Source organism: Rhipicephalus microplus, chromosome 3, assembly GCF_043290135.1.
Source record: "Rhipicephalus microplus isolate Deutch F79 chromosome 3, USDA_Rmic, whole genome shotgun sequence".
Classification (NCBI taxonomy): Eukaryota; Metazoa; Arthropoda; class Arachnida; order Ixodida; family Ixodidae; genus Rhipicephalus; species Rhipicephalus microplus.
This window is the reverse complement of record NC_134702.1, coordinates 68,074,688-68,089,618: the sequence shown is the minus strand read 5'-3', so window position 1 is coordinate 68,089,618 and position 14,931 is coordinate 68,074,688. Positions and strand designations below refer to the sequence as shown.

The window sequence follows — 14,931 nt, the reverse complement described above, 5'->3', positions numbered from 1 at the left end:
TCTTTTAAGTTAAATCGTTGTGGCTAATAATTTATTTTTGCACGCAAAGGAAAAGCTGCGAATTCGAGTGGTCATGGTCTTTTTAAACAATTGAGAACGTCTGAAGTGTGAATATGTTTATTGTGAATTGTGGGATAATAGAAAGGTTTGTTATAAAAACCACGTCTTATAAAAACTGTTATAAAAGCCACGTCGTGTGCCTAGCCGAGCACAAGCTGCTTAACCAACACGGGCATCGCATTCAACAAACGGTATCAATCTACGACTGTATGAACACAGTGCACTAGATTACTGCGATACAGGAAGATTAAAAGCTGACACAAGAATTGTTAGAAACGTTGTACTGCATATATATATATATATATATATATATATATATATATATATATATATATATATATATATACATATATATATATATATATATATATATATATATATATATTATATATATATATATATATATATATATATATATATATATATATATATATATATATATATATATATATATATATATATATTTATATATATATATATATATGAGACCATGCTTTCTTCTGATTTACTCGTACGCGTACACTGTCCTTCCTTGTTTTTTTGTTTTTCTTTTTTTTTCTTTCCTTTTTTTCTTCTCTTTTTTCTTTTTCCCACATGCACACACAAAGTGTTTACGTTCGCCTACCACTTGATGACCATTGAAGGGAAACCGACGAAGATTAACGGTGAAGAGCCGACCGACCCATTCAGGGGAAACCCTTTCTTTACGCACGCCGCACGCCGACCGACCCATTAAGGGGAAACCCTTTCTTTACGCACGCTGTCACGGACCCTCCCGCCACCGTGGCGACAATCTTAGGTGGCCCTACACATGTCTAGAACTGAACAGCACGTGATAAGAACCGTATGTGGACGTACACGGACAGTTGGTTTCGTTCTCGGTGTTGACAGTAGTTCTTCCTCTTTTTTATTTTCTTTCTTTTCTTTCTTTTCCTTTTTTTCGTCTTCATTCTTCCCCTTTTTTCTTTCTTTCCTTTTTTTAGTTTCCTCTCACTCTCGCAAACATCTTTCAAGGCGAGAGGGACGCGGCAGCAACGAAGTATGGAAGTTCATGTCAGTATAACTCATCCCCTGATGAAGGAAGGACCCCTCCCGAAACTGTTGGGAAATAAATATATTTATTCTTGTTGACAACGCTCCCATATCCCATACCATATCCCATACCTATATATATATATATATATATATATATATATATATATTTGTTCCAATTGCCGTCAAAAATATCGATTTGTTTAATACAAATGTGCTCCCGCGAAGATTGCTCGTTGTCTTGGATTTTCAGTTTTCTTAACGAAGGGTTACTATGCACCTGCGACACTCTACGTGTTCGTAAGTACACAAGAACGCTAATGTACGAGACGTAAGAAATATAAGGTGTGACATTAAGATCCAGCTCACGTGAATTTCAGAACTTCTCCTTTCTGTTTGTCGTCCCGCCGTGGTGGTCTAGTGCCTAAGGTACTCGGCTGCTGACCCACAGGTCACTGGTTCGAATCCCGGCTGTGGCGGCTGCATTTTCGATGGAGGCGGAATTGTTGTAGGCCCGTGTGCTCAGATTTGGGTGCACGTTAAAGAACCCCAGGTGGTCGAAATTTCCGGAGCCCTCCACTACGACGTCTCTCCTAATCATATGGTGGTTTTGGGACGTTAAACACAACGTATCAATCAATCAATCAATCCATCCTGTTTGTCACACAACAAACACACCACAAAAGTTTTGATGGTTGTGTAGCGAAGCAGTGCACTTTGTGGCCTCATCGGTAGCGTAACGCAAGCTGGGGAGTTGAGGAGAAATCTCCCCCACAGCTAGGCTGATGTTTGTCTAAGCCATATGAGTGCCACGTCTACAAGCTTGTGTTTGCCTCTTGAACAGTTAGCTCTGAATGTTTATTACCATTGTTAGAGATAGTGCGGTACATGTGAAAGCTAATCTGGCGCAATACACAATGGGTCATTAAAGATCTTATGAGAAGTGTCAAGATATATGCCGTATTAAAGTCTATATTCGTGGTAACTATAGTTCCTAATAAAGAAATTGGAACTGCAGCCACATTAGGTTCTTATTTTGGGGCTACTTCTTTGGGCCCTTCATCGTACGGTGTTGAATTTCTGTTCACAGCGCTGTCGCTAGGTGGTTGAGTCGTTCGAGGAGAATATTGTGGTGTTCCAGCACTCGTAGAAGCAGGGCCAGTTGGTTTTACACCCGCTCGGCCGAAATTGCTGGGAGGAGTAGTCCATGGAGGGCGCCTGCCGAAGCGGTCCTGGTAGCAATGGGAGCCCCAGCAAAAGCCAATAGGCCGGTTAGGCCAGCCCTACATAGAAGTGCGAGAAATTGAATGTAAATACAAATAAATGTGGTTAGGAAATAATATACTTTGTTCAGATCAAATGAGTATTTTGAGTCACATACATAAATTAGTACACTACTTCTCACTTCTCCCATCGGCTAGAGGCTGAAAAAGAGCAAGGCATATGAAGCTTTGGGAGAATTGAACCTTCTGCATATTTACTTTGCATTCAAGTTCATCTTTGAGTGAACGGTTATGTGTGATCGCTTCGCTGACTAATTTATTTCTGCTCAAAATGGACATAACAAAAAATAAATTATACGATATTTAAAGCCCGAGATCTCATTCTAAATATTACAAAAAAGAGCATCCTTGACTTCAGAAAAGATGTATTTTTACAGCCTAATTAGGATTAGTTACTACCACAGACATAGCTGGACATTTATTTTCGTTGCAATGTTGCATCGACTAACTTGAAATAACGTTGTATTAATTTGACACAGTTATAGACAGTACCTCAAAGATGGCGTCTGAGAGAGTTAAGGCAATCCTTAGTTTTTTTAAACATTTTGAAATAGTTGCTTCCACCTAATGAAAAATCGGCTAACAGGCTTACATTGATCCCTATAAAATTTAAGCAGATATAAATAAAAAATTGTCTTTATGTCGGAATATATCTTCCTATGATTACACGAAATTTCATGTTTTGACCTTCACTATAGTAAAAGTGGACTTAGCATCCTCAGCTAAGAGTGGCCTTCTCTGAAGGCACCCTTAGCTAGGTCAAATATTATCATTTTAGGCAGGGGCTTAGTCACAAGTGTTTTTGTGTGGTAGAGACTATCTTACCGCATTTACATATGTTTAGGCACGTGTTTTTTCGTATGTTTTCCTGTACGAAGGCAACCTATTAACATCTCTGGGGAGGGGGTACCTCATAAAACCCCCTCCTGATTAAAATCTCTTAAAAGATATGGATGCAAATGTTCAAATTTCTCGAGGAAGAACTTGGAGTTATTACAACGAATTTCTGTGGAGGATTCTTGTGACGTGGACAAGGAAACAGTAACTTGCCACTTAGATTGGTACTTGCATGCGGGCTTCTTTTTACGAACAAAAGTTCACAGGTGAAGCAGTCGCCTAACTTGTGCGCTACAGCGACATGTTTCCTGGAGGCTGCTAAAATCGAAGAAGCGATGAGCAATAGTTACGTCATCTACTCTCAGGTCTCAAAGATATGCGCATGGTAAGTACACATACCAACCGAATTTCGTATTACGTCTGAAAGGCCCCCTATTGCGGTACTTGAACGGCAATTCACCTCACTTAAGTACAAAATAAAAGAACTTCTTACAATTTATCTAGGTATTCAAAAAAACCGAAACTGTTGATTTAGTTGGTAGTGACAGCATATGGTATGATATTTACTTACGAGACATGGAGTACCGTAAGATTCGAGCTTTCGGTGAACCCTATTTCTCTCTTCGTCATAGCAATGAAACCAGCACTGTTTGGCTGGTTTTTGCTCGGTGGGCTGAAAAGGACAAATGAAATCACGCCAGGGGTGAGTGGAAAAATATAAAACCCTAATACAGAGCTTCAGTATGCAGGTGACGAAACAGAAGACTTATTGAGAGCAAATTACAATTTAGAATTATTAACAAAGGCTTCAGTTAAACTAAGAAAAACGTCTCTACTGTAATTCAACTTCCAATTGATCATCCAAAGTTCTGTGTAATGTAGCTAGACGACGAGGTTGGCTGATGATGACATGAGCTGTTAGCTCAAATAAAAGTCAGGTAGGCCGCAATGAGCGTCCACACTCTTCCAGGTAGTAAGCCAAATAAAAGGTAAGATTAATATCAATAGCATTACCATCAAAGGGATGCTATCTATCTATCTATCTATCTATCTATCTATCTATCTATCTATCTATCTATCTGTCTATCTAACTATCTATCTATCAATCAAAATCTACGTTCACAATGTCGCTGAGAGCTACTCCCTTCAACATTATATTTGTTGTGTGTGTGTGTGTGTGTGTGTGTGTGTGTGTGTGTGTGTGTGTGTGTGTGTGTGTGTGTGTGTGTGTGTGTGTGTGGTGTGTGTGTGTGTGTGTGTGTGTGCGTGCGTGTGTGTGTGTGTGTGTGTTCTTAATCTTATATTGTTGTTCTTAATTTTTATAAACTACATCGTTAATGTAGTAACAGAGCCACTTCAAATATGCTTATTTGCAGATGATTGCATATTGTACCAGGAGTTTGTTTGTTTAGAGGATCAGGAACTTCTGAACACTAGCCTTCATAACGATCATTCTTGGTGTCAAAAATCGGATATGGTGTTTAATGAAACAAAACAGTTTACATAATACTAAAAAGTAAATAAATAGTTGTTTTCCTACAGTCTTCCGGCTAATCTGTTGAGGTAAATGAACATAAGTACTTGGGAGTGACCATAGCTAACTACATCAGTGTGAATTCCCATATCGCTAACATTTGTGCTTCTTCTTTTCGCAAACTTTGTGTTCTGCGATACAAACTAAAACAGGCGCCCCCAAAAACCAAACTTCACGCATACAAAGCGCTAATTAAACCAAAATTGGAATACGCGTGTGGCGTCCGGGATCCGCACACCAACCACAATATAGCAGCACTGCAGATGGTTCAGTACAAAGCTGTAAGACCATAAAACCGACTCGCCAACAACAATTATGCGTATTAATGGAATACAGACTTTGAAATTACGACGAAAATACTCAGGGTTAAATTCCTTTTTCTACTGAAAAGTAACAAGTTGACCTTTCATCCCGATCTTTATCTACGCCAGTCAAGAACCAGACAAACCAGGCATCATTACTTTGAAACCTTAACTTCATATGAAACAAGAACTAACACCTTCAGTTTTGTTTCGCTCGCACTATTAACCAATGGAACGCACTACCATCATCATTGCTAAAATCAGTTGAGTCAATCGACACAATTACTGATATGTAAAGTTTGAATTGATTTGTAAGTGTTTGTTTGTTCTTGTTTTTTTTACCTTTCAAAACTTTGTATTTTGTTTTGTAATTTGCTCGCCAGGGGGCGCTCGTCCAGTGCGGATGTGCGAACACGTCGGCTCCCGATTGTTCAAGTGTTCTGGCACGGATTTTTTGCCTCAACTAGCAAGAACTGTGCATCATTCGACGCCGTTTGTTGTAGTGAACCAGCAGATACCAACATCTTACCGGTGGGTGAAATTTTTGGACATCCCCAGGACTTTTACCCACGCCACGCAGACGCCTCGCGCGTCGACGCGTTTCTCGGGCGCTGCAACAGCGTCGCGACGACGCCTAACGCGTCGTCGAGCTGAAGAATGGCCTCCAACCCCAATGTGTCGGTTGTAGAAGGCATGGACATCAATCCGGAAGAAGCGGAGTGCGCGGGATGGATTGAAGTAGCCAGCAAGAAGAAGAAACTTGCCGAGCGGGCGGATTGTAACGCTGGTAATGCGCCCACGTCAGAGACAGGAAGCGGTAAAGGCGGCTCCCGCACTGCCGCCTCACAGAACGTGTTGAGGCGTGTTGTGAAAGCTTCCAGGATCCCAAACCTTCCCAGGGATCACTTTAAGACCATTATACGGCCACGTGGAGGGATGGATGTCAAGAAGACAGACCTTCTTATCTTCAAGCGCTCGCTCGCAAAGGCGGCTTCCCTAACAGCAGAGCAGGTGTTCGACGACACGCTGTGCACGAACCCCTTCCAGAACATTTTCGTCGTTGCCACGCCGTTCGAGGCGAATGCGCGCGCCTACGCCAGGGTCCAAGAGATAAGTATGGGCTCGACTGTCATAGGCTTGGCGGCTTACGTGGCTGCGTCTGACAACACATGTAAAGGAGTGATCCGTGGAATCAATGTGGATCTCAGTGACGCAGAACTGACAGAGATGATCGTCAACCGGAGGAACCCTGACGCTCTGGGGGTTCGAAGAATCAAGAAGACACCAACAGTGATCGTGTTGTTTGACGGACAAAAGGTCCCCCAGCACGTCGTGTGTGATGGTGTTCGATACCCTTGTTCCTTGTATCGCAGGCAAGTGGACGTGTGCTATGCATGTGGTGATTTGGGCCACAGGTCCGATGTTTGCCCCAAGGGCGATGAACAGAAGAAATGCCGCGGATGCGGCATGCAGTCACCATCACCGGATCATCAGTGTGATCCCACGTGTGCCATCTGTGGCGGAGCGCACCCAACGGCGGACCGCAAGTGCAGAAAGCGCTTCCAGGTGCCCTACATCGTGCGCCAAAGACGGCGGCGCCGCCGTAGGCGCGCGCGGCGTGGCTCCGACACAGCTGGAGGCGAAGAAGGACTGGCGGAAGAAGAATCATTCTCCAGCGCTCATCGCAGCAGATCGGCATCTAGAGGACGCTCCCGCTCCAGAGGACGCTCCGGCATCAAATCGCGCTCTCGCTCCAGAGGGCGTGACAAGGGCAGCAGTCGCTCCCGTTCGAGAGGACGATCGGGTTCCAAGGGCCGCGTTCAGAAGCAAATGTCTTGGGCGGACAAGGCCAGGATGAACATCCCAAGCTGCCAAAAGGTAACGCAGGGCATTTTACCAGAGCAAAAAAGAGAACAATCAGAGATTTTAATGCTTAAAAAAGAAAATGCAGAACTTAAAGAAGCACTACGAACGCTGAGGACCGAGTTCGAGCTCTTCCGCAACTAGCGTGAACCCCGTGAAGTAGCCACACCCATACTGGTTCAAGCAGGAGGGTCGAATAAGCGCAAGGCCGTTTCGCCCCCCGCGATCGCGGAAAGCGTGGCAATGCAAAGTGACGAGTCCCCCGCTCAGGTCCCTGAGAAAAATGTACTCGCGTCTTTAACGGCGATTGAGGAATCGCTCAAGCAGGTGAGAGAGGCCTTAGCCATTCAATCTAGCACAATCGAACGTATGGACGGGAGCGTCTCCCACCTGACACGTCGAGTAGGAATCCTCGAATCTAAAATGAAAATGATTGACTCTAGCAAACTCAAGACGACCAACACTGGTACGATTGCAAAAGCCAAGATAGTGCAGCAGGATTCGGACGCTACGAGTTCGCCGCAGGCTATGCTCCTTCAATAATATTCAAAATGGCGGGCCAAACCGGAAACATAACTATCTGGCAGTGGAATTGCGCAAGTTTCTTAAGGCGTAAAGCTGCTCTACTGCAGCTTATCAAAGCACAGGCGTCAATGCCGCACGTCCTGCTCTTGCAGGAAACACTTAGCGAGAAGGTAGTTCTCTCGGGCTACCGTTCGATTAGCCAAAAAGACGCAAATGGCAGAGGTATCGCCACGTTGGTCAGGAAAGATACCTCCTTTGAGCAGCACGAAGTCAAAATTTGCGACTCGGATAAGAGATCCGGTCTCGAGGCACAATTAATTGAAATCATCCCCAACGGCAAAATCCGAAGCAACATATTCGTTTTTAACCTGTATAGCCCTCCTTCGGCTTATAAACATAATATCCGCTCACTCCTTCATAGCGTCGCAACTGCCGCCAGATCGCACCCTTTAATAGTAGCTGGGGATTTCAACGCTCCCCATCCGTCTTGGGGCTATGTTACGAGGACAAAGAAAGGGGCCAATCTAGTTGCAGCCAGTATAGACTTAAACCTAACGCTTATCTCCGACCCGCGTTTTCCCACGAGGCTGGGAAACTCGGTCGCCAGAGACACGATGCCTGATCTCAGCTTCACTAGAAATGCGGTGGTCGAGTGGTCCAACTTACAGGAGAACTTGGGAAGCGACCACAGCATCATAGAACTCCGGATGGAAATAAGAGCACCACCCCCAAGAACCTATAAATATACAGACTGGGACCTTTTTAGGCAAATCAGAGGTGAAGACGAGTCAGTACATGAAACCTTCAGTGAACTTCTTGTACAAATCCAGAAGGATGTCGAGAAGGCCACCAAAGAAATAGTAACAGAATTTGATGCTCCGGGGATGGATGCAAGGTTAGCGCACCTCCTGGACGCCAAACGCTCTCTCATCGCGAGATGGAAAAAACAAAGGCTAAATCGCAGGCTACGGAAAAAGATTGCGGAGCTCAATCGGCATATTGAGGAGCACTGCTCCGAACTCCATAAACAACAATGGAGGGACGCCTGCTCGGCTGCGGACGGGAAAATGCGCAAAGGAGGCAAATGGACCCTTTTCAAACACCTCCTAGATGATGGACAATCCAAAGGCAATCAAAAACTAGCCATAGACCGACTTATTAATAAGGAGAAAATGGCAGGCATCTCAGAAGCTTCCCAATTTCAGATACTTGCCAACAAGTACCTCCCGCTTAGCCAGAGCTCAACTTCTGTCCCCCACCGGTATGAGGGTGTGCCTTCCCCAGAGTTGGGCGCTCCCTTCTCGGAAGCTGAGATCAGGGAAGTGCTCCATAGCCTAAACGGAAGGTCTGCCCCAGGTCCCGATGGAGTTACGAATAGGCTCTTAAGAAATTTGGATGATAAAGCCATTCAGGCCTTAGTGAAGGAGATAAACAGGGTATGGGAGGAGGGCGTCGTACCAGAAACTTGGAAGAGGGCCACAGTGGTCTTAATCCCCAAGCCAGGTAAATCACCCAGCTTAGATCACCTCCGCCCGATCTCCCTTACTTCTTGCCTTAGCAAAGTGGCAGAACATGCAGTACACAACAGGATATCGCGCTACATCGAGAGGAATGACCTATTTCCATATAATATGGTAGGTTTCAGGCCCTCACTTTCCACGCAAGATGTCATGCTCCTCCTCAAAACACAAATAATTGACTTTCCAAGCAAAGATGTAAAAGGGGTCCTCGCACTGGACCTCACTAAAGCATTCGATACTGTCAAACACGACTATATTCTTAAGGAGATATCGGCTTTGAACCTGGGAGTTAAATTCTTCTCCTTCGTTGAATCTTTCCTTGAGAGTCGGACGGCGGCAATAAAACTGGGACAATCAGTCTCGGAGCCTTTCAAACTCGGACGAAGGGGTACTCCCCAAGGGGCAGTTATCTCCCCCCTTCTATTCAACATAGCCATGCGCAAGCTGTCGGCAAGCCTTTCTAAAGTTCCTAATGTCGGACACGCTTTATATGCTGACGACATTACAATCTGGTGTCCCGGAGGATCGGAGGCGGCGGTTGAACAAGCTCTACTGGAGGCTCTGGACGTTACAGAGTCTTTCCTGGAAGGTACGGGACTGGCGCTTTCGCCGGAAAAGTCGGAACTCCTGCTGTACAGACAGGCTAGACGAGGTGTTAGGGGACTCACCCCTCTCGATCAGGTGCCCATTAGCGTTTGCACCAAGGATGGTCGCACAATTCCTAGAGTCAATTCTATGAAAATTCTGGGGCTTTTATTAGACTCTAAGGGATGCAACGCAAAGACTATAGCCCATCTCACCACAAAAACAGAGAACATTCTGAGATTAATTATGCGGGTGTCCAACAAGAAGGGCGGCATAGGCGAGGATATCCTCCTTAGGGCCCACCACGCTTTCCTCATGAGCCATATCATATACATAGTGGCGGCTCTCAATTGGACCAAAACGGAAAGAGATAAATTGGACACGCTCATGCGCAAAAGTGTCAAAAAGGTGCTCGGCGTCCCAATCACGACTAGCACAGAAAAACTCATGAAGTTGGGAGTGCACAACACCACTTCGGAATTAATTGAAGCGCAAAGGTCAGCACAAATAATTCGGTTATCGAGTTTCAAAACAGGAAGAAAACTGCTCGATGCGGCAGGCCTCCGTCCTATCTTCAATCAGGGAGAAACTACGCAGCGTGATTATCAAACAAGGAATTCCTTTATTGTTGACCCTCTTCCACGAAACATCCATCCCCAACACAATAAAGGTCGTAGGTTGGCGAGGGCTAGGGCTTTCATAAAGAACCTCTCCGGAACAGAGACATTTGTGGACGCGGCGCGCCACGCCGGCGGCAGCGGGTTTTCCGTGGCAGTAGTCAATGACAGGGGAGAACTTGTCTCGGCAGCTTCAGTGAAGACCTCCTTGGTCGATGTAGCAGAACAGGCTGCTGTAGCGCTGGCATTACTGGACACGAAACGCACCACGGTGTACACCGATTCCCGAGCGGCCGTTAGGGCGTTCGCATCGGGATTGATAGCCACAGAAGCAGCCAGAATTCTCCACAGCAAACCCTCCTCAGACGTTATTCATCACATAGTCTGGTTTCCCGCTCACATGGGACCAGACGTACTGCCGGGTCACCTGAACCCAAACGAGATAGCCCACGACTGTGCGCGAGGTTTCACAAGCCGCGACGGGGTGGTCTCTCGGGTGGGTTCGGGAGAGCTCGTCCACAGTGATCCTCTCGTTACTTTTCACGAGATTACATCTCATTACAGAGGAGAGCGACAGACTTTTCCTTTTCCCCATCATAAGCTCCACAGATCACAAGCAAGCACGCTCCGCATGCTCCAGACGGGGTCTTACCCCTCTAGGGGCTTTCTGAGCATGCTTCATCCGGATATTGATCCACTTTGCCCAGATTGTGGTGAATTTTGCTCTTTGAGTCACATGCTCTGGCAGTGCCCTACGTTACAGGATTTTAAAACAGAAGAAGACTGGACGACGGCAATCACAGACCCCAGACAAGACGTCCAGCTTCAGGCTGTCCAGAGGGCCCGTGAACGAGCGGAGAGGCATGGCCTCTCTGTTCCGACATGGGACTAGCCAACGGCTGGGTGGGGACCTACATAGTTGGCCCGCCGCCTTGCCTCTCAGGACCAAATAAAGTTGTTTGTCCTGTCCTGTCCTGTTTTGTAATTTCACTCCTGCCTGGGCCCTGTGGGCCTGCAGTTTGTTGTAAGCAAAATAAAATAAATAAAAACTTCAAGGAACCCTTCGCCATATCTCACCATTTTTTGATCCGACAAGAGCTACACTGGGTGTTTGACCATATATATTGCTTTCTTTATTGACCAAATATTGCTTTTTTCATCCTCTAATGGACCGATAAAACAAATTTTTTGTGGTATAACGCTTTTAGGGGCGAAGCTCTTTATAGCGACCTTTGTTCGTCCCTCGTAGCCGTTGTAGTAGTGTGTAACAAGTATAACATTTTGACCTCCAAGGTGGTGCCGGTGAGAGATTTCTTCTGTGCCTTGTTAAACAACAAAAGAAAATACTCAATGTACATGCCAATCGCCGCTAAGGGAGAATGAGAAACAGGAGAATTCGGCTTTTGGTTAACGCGCACGCTGCAAAGTTTTTATTGTTCAACAACGCAGAGAAGACAAGAAAGGGTTGCTACGTTATAAACGCTGGGCGTAACCTCCTGTGTTTTAGAAAGGTTTAGCGAGCGTTGGGCCGCAGTGCCATGAATACAGTGAACTAGTATATACCATGAACTCGAGGTAGTTAAAGGTGGGAAGTAGACAGGAAGCGCAAGCCGTAAGAAATGTGCGTGTGCCTCCTCTCGTTCAGCCCTTGGAATGTCCGCTGGATTGCGGTGCTTCTATATGAGTAATATGTGATGAAAAAATGCGAGATGGTGGTACTTGGAGTGTTGAATAGGTGGACGAACGTACACACAGAGGGATGCATGGGTGGACGCATGGATGGCTGCACGGACGGATGGACGCATGGACGAACGCAGGAGCGGATGCATGGATGGAAGCAGGGACGGAGGCACAGATGAACGTGTGGACGTACGAACAGACGCACGAATGGACGGCGGGTGGACGCACGGGCGGCCACACAGACGCACGCATGGATGGACGGAAGCAAGAACGAATGGACGGACGGATGCTTCGCCCCACTATCCATCATTCACTGCATGGATATGCTGCCATTTTTTATTGCGTGCGCAATAACTACGACTGCTTAACTGAAATTCGTTATGTCATCTGGTGAGGGGCCCTTCAATGACCTTAAAGTTTGCTTCCGTAGTCCTCATAGGCCTTGTTAATCGATATTTTAACCGAACAAGCAGTTCAGGGAACAAGTTAAGGCGTGTGTTATGCTGAAAGGTATGCGCTTAGGATGAAAAAACTCTCCAATTGTTGTGTATTTCAATTCGTTCTGAAGTTCAATAAAAATATTTTGGTGCACATTAAATTATTTCTTTGAGCTGCAATAGTGACTAGAGATGAAATAAAGCATCTCTGTGCATTGTAAGCGCTTACACTGCCGTACCTATTGACAGTTGTTAGTTTATAATTGTACTTGTTTTCAGGCCTGCCTGGTATCGGTAGGTTAGCTTTTATTTAGTACTCGTACAAATACCTTGTAAATAATATGTAAATATCTGACACATAGATCTCTACATTTCATTTGTGTGTTCTTCGTTTACCATGTACTGTGCATATGTAGACATTGTTTTTGTAACAATTCCTGTGTAGTTGTGTATGTTGTGTTCCGTTTACTTATGTAAGCATATCTTTTTGTAACAACTTTTGGTGTGTCTGTGGATGTTGTGTTCTGTCGCAATGTTCTGTTGGATTGTAATTGATGTTCACTGTCTATGAGAATAAATTTCTCTAAACATAATTGTACAGTGGAAGTATCGTGGTAGCAGTTCTCTTCAAGTCAACCTGCGAGACAGGGGGTAACGTCATGCTGACGTATGCCCCCGGCCCCTCTCAAGACAGAAGACGTCCTATGTATTAACCATTTCGTGACTATGCAAAATGAGGCACTGGATGGATGGCAACCATAGATAAAAAGGTGCTACCCCCTTAAAGGCCTAGTATATTATGCATTCGTCTAACTTGTTTAGAAAGCCGGCTGTTGTGACTTTTTTGTTGTTTACGTTGTACGACGCCAACGATGGCTTCTCTTTTTTTTTTTTTCCTTTCTCAGTCATGTGAATGCTGAATAGATGTAGCGAACGCGCAGCTCAATGGCCTGCCTCGATCGACAAGGCGAGTGGGTGGTGATGTGACTAAGAGGCGTAGCCAGAAATTGTTTTCGAAGAGGGGGTGGAGGGGCAACACCCACCTTGATTGTGGGAAGGGCACCCCTTGAAATGGTCATTTTTTGTGCTCTATGCAATGGCGAAAAAACATTTCGAGGTGGGGTTGAGGCCACGAGTCTGGTATTACACAGGCCCTTGCCTTGGATTACAGTGATATGGGCAAAACATAACGTATATTTGTTCTGCGACGATGGTAGCTAAAACCGTGCGCTGTTCTACTAGCAAGCATAAAACTTTATAATAGCAAAAAAATGTCCGTGCCCAAATTAAAAGTAGTGATGACTACACTACACGGCACCCTCGGAATACTAAAACAATACAGCATACGTATTGTAAATTGTTGCACGTACCTGTTTGCCCAGCCTTTGGCAATGTTTCCACGTCTCCCTTTGAAAACTCTCTAAAACGTTAAGGCAAATGAGGCAAAAAATTTCCGTCAATCAAATCGCTCAGCATAGTAATCTTCATATTTCCAGCAAACACTACTGTTTTATTGAAGTGCTAGTTCAAGAACCGCTCGAATAGTATTGTGCGTATGTTATTTTACCTAAGCGCATTCTCCGACCAGCTACTATTGTGCTGCCATCTAGTAACGTGTGCATACAACACAGGCGCTTTTGGCGCGAATTACAATCGGTTCTAGAATGTAGACCCAGCTTCATGAATGCAATAGAGTCAACTACTACTGCGCAAAGACAAGAATAGCACGACCTTCACATTTTCTTAAAGAGCTCCGTCATTAAGCACTCTTGCATACATCCGTCTCACTGCACGATGCATAGAAAACCTTGGTCTGAATGCGGCGCTGGAAACGAATGGTTTTAATGTATGGTCACACAAGAACAATGATATTATTTTGAATAGTATCATGCCTAATGCCCTGAACTCTGTAGTAAGAGGTGCACCTCTGTCAATATGATTTATCACCTTGAATATGATCAAAGGAATCGATGAGTGATCTGCGTATTTGTAGTCTCAGGGGCTCACAATTGCCAGTTCCTAATGTTTAGTCAAGCCAGCACAAAATCAAGGCTTTCTCTTTCGAAGGATAACCGCTTAATGAGCAGCAGGAAGTTCGTGTTCGACAGATTGTGGCGCTAATGCTCTTATACGGCACTTGTGGTTGTGCTGTACACAGGTACACCTCGTAAATACCTCCCTTTTAGCGCCATTAATTACCCCGAGGACTTAAAGAAGAGTTAGTGATTTTGTTCCAGGTGATTCTGATGTTCACCAACGAATTCCGGAATCGAATAAGAATCGTGCACAGCAAACTTTTCATTTCACCACTGCATACGCGTCAGCCCATGTACTGACATTTGCCTCGTCTATTAACCTTTTCTCTTTCTCCTCTCTCTCTCGCTGTCATCTTTACGCTCCCTTTTCCCTTTGCCCCAGCCTAGGGCAGCCAACTGGACATGTACCTGGTTAACATGCCTGCCTTTTCTCTTCTTGTTCTCCCTTCCTCCTCCTCATGTTCATAATGTTGGTTAATTAAACTCTTTTGTTCGTATTATACTACAAATAGCCAAGAGGTAATCCTTAAGAAAAAACAATATAGAAAGGTAAACGTTTATTAATGGCATTTAGGAAGAACGCATGTATATCAACAGCATGTGTTCTCGGGTTCTCGGGC

At 44.9% G+C, this 14,931-nt stretch overlaps 1 long non-coding RNA gene across 1 annotated transcript; it reads right to left on the bottom strand.

Moving 5' to 3' along the window:
* Positions 1-2,105: 2,105 nt before the first annotated feature.
* On the bottom strand, positions 2,106-13,786 carry LOC142803228 (uncharacterized). Its single transcript, XR_012894015.1, has 3 exons — positions 13,646-13,786; positions 3,784-3,885; positions 2,106-2,375 (listed from the first exon to the last, which is right to left on the bottom strand). It is a non-coding gene; the product is annotated as an uncharacterized LOC142803228 (long non-coding RNA).
* Positions 13,787-14,931: the final 1,145 nt, after the last annotated feature.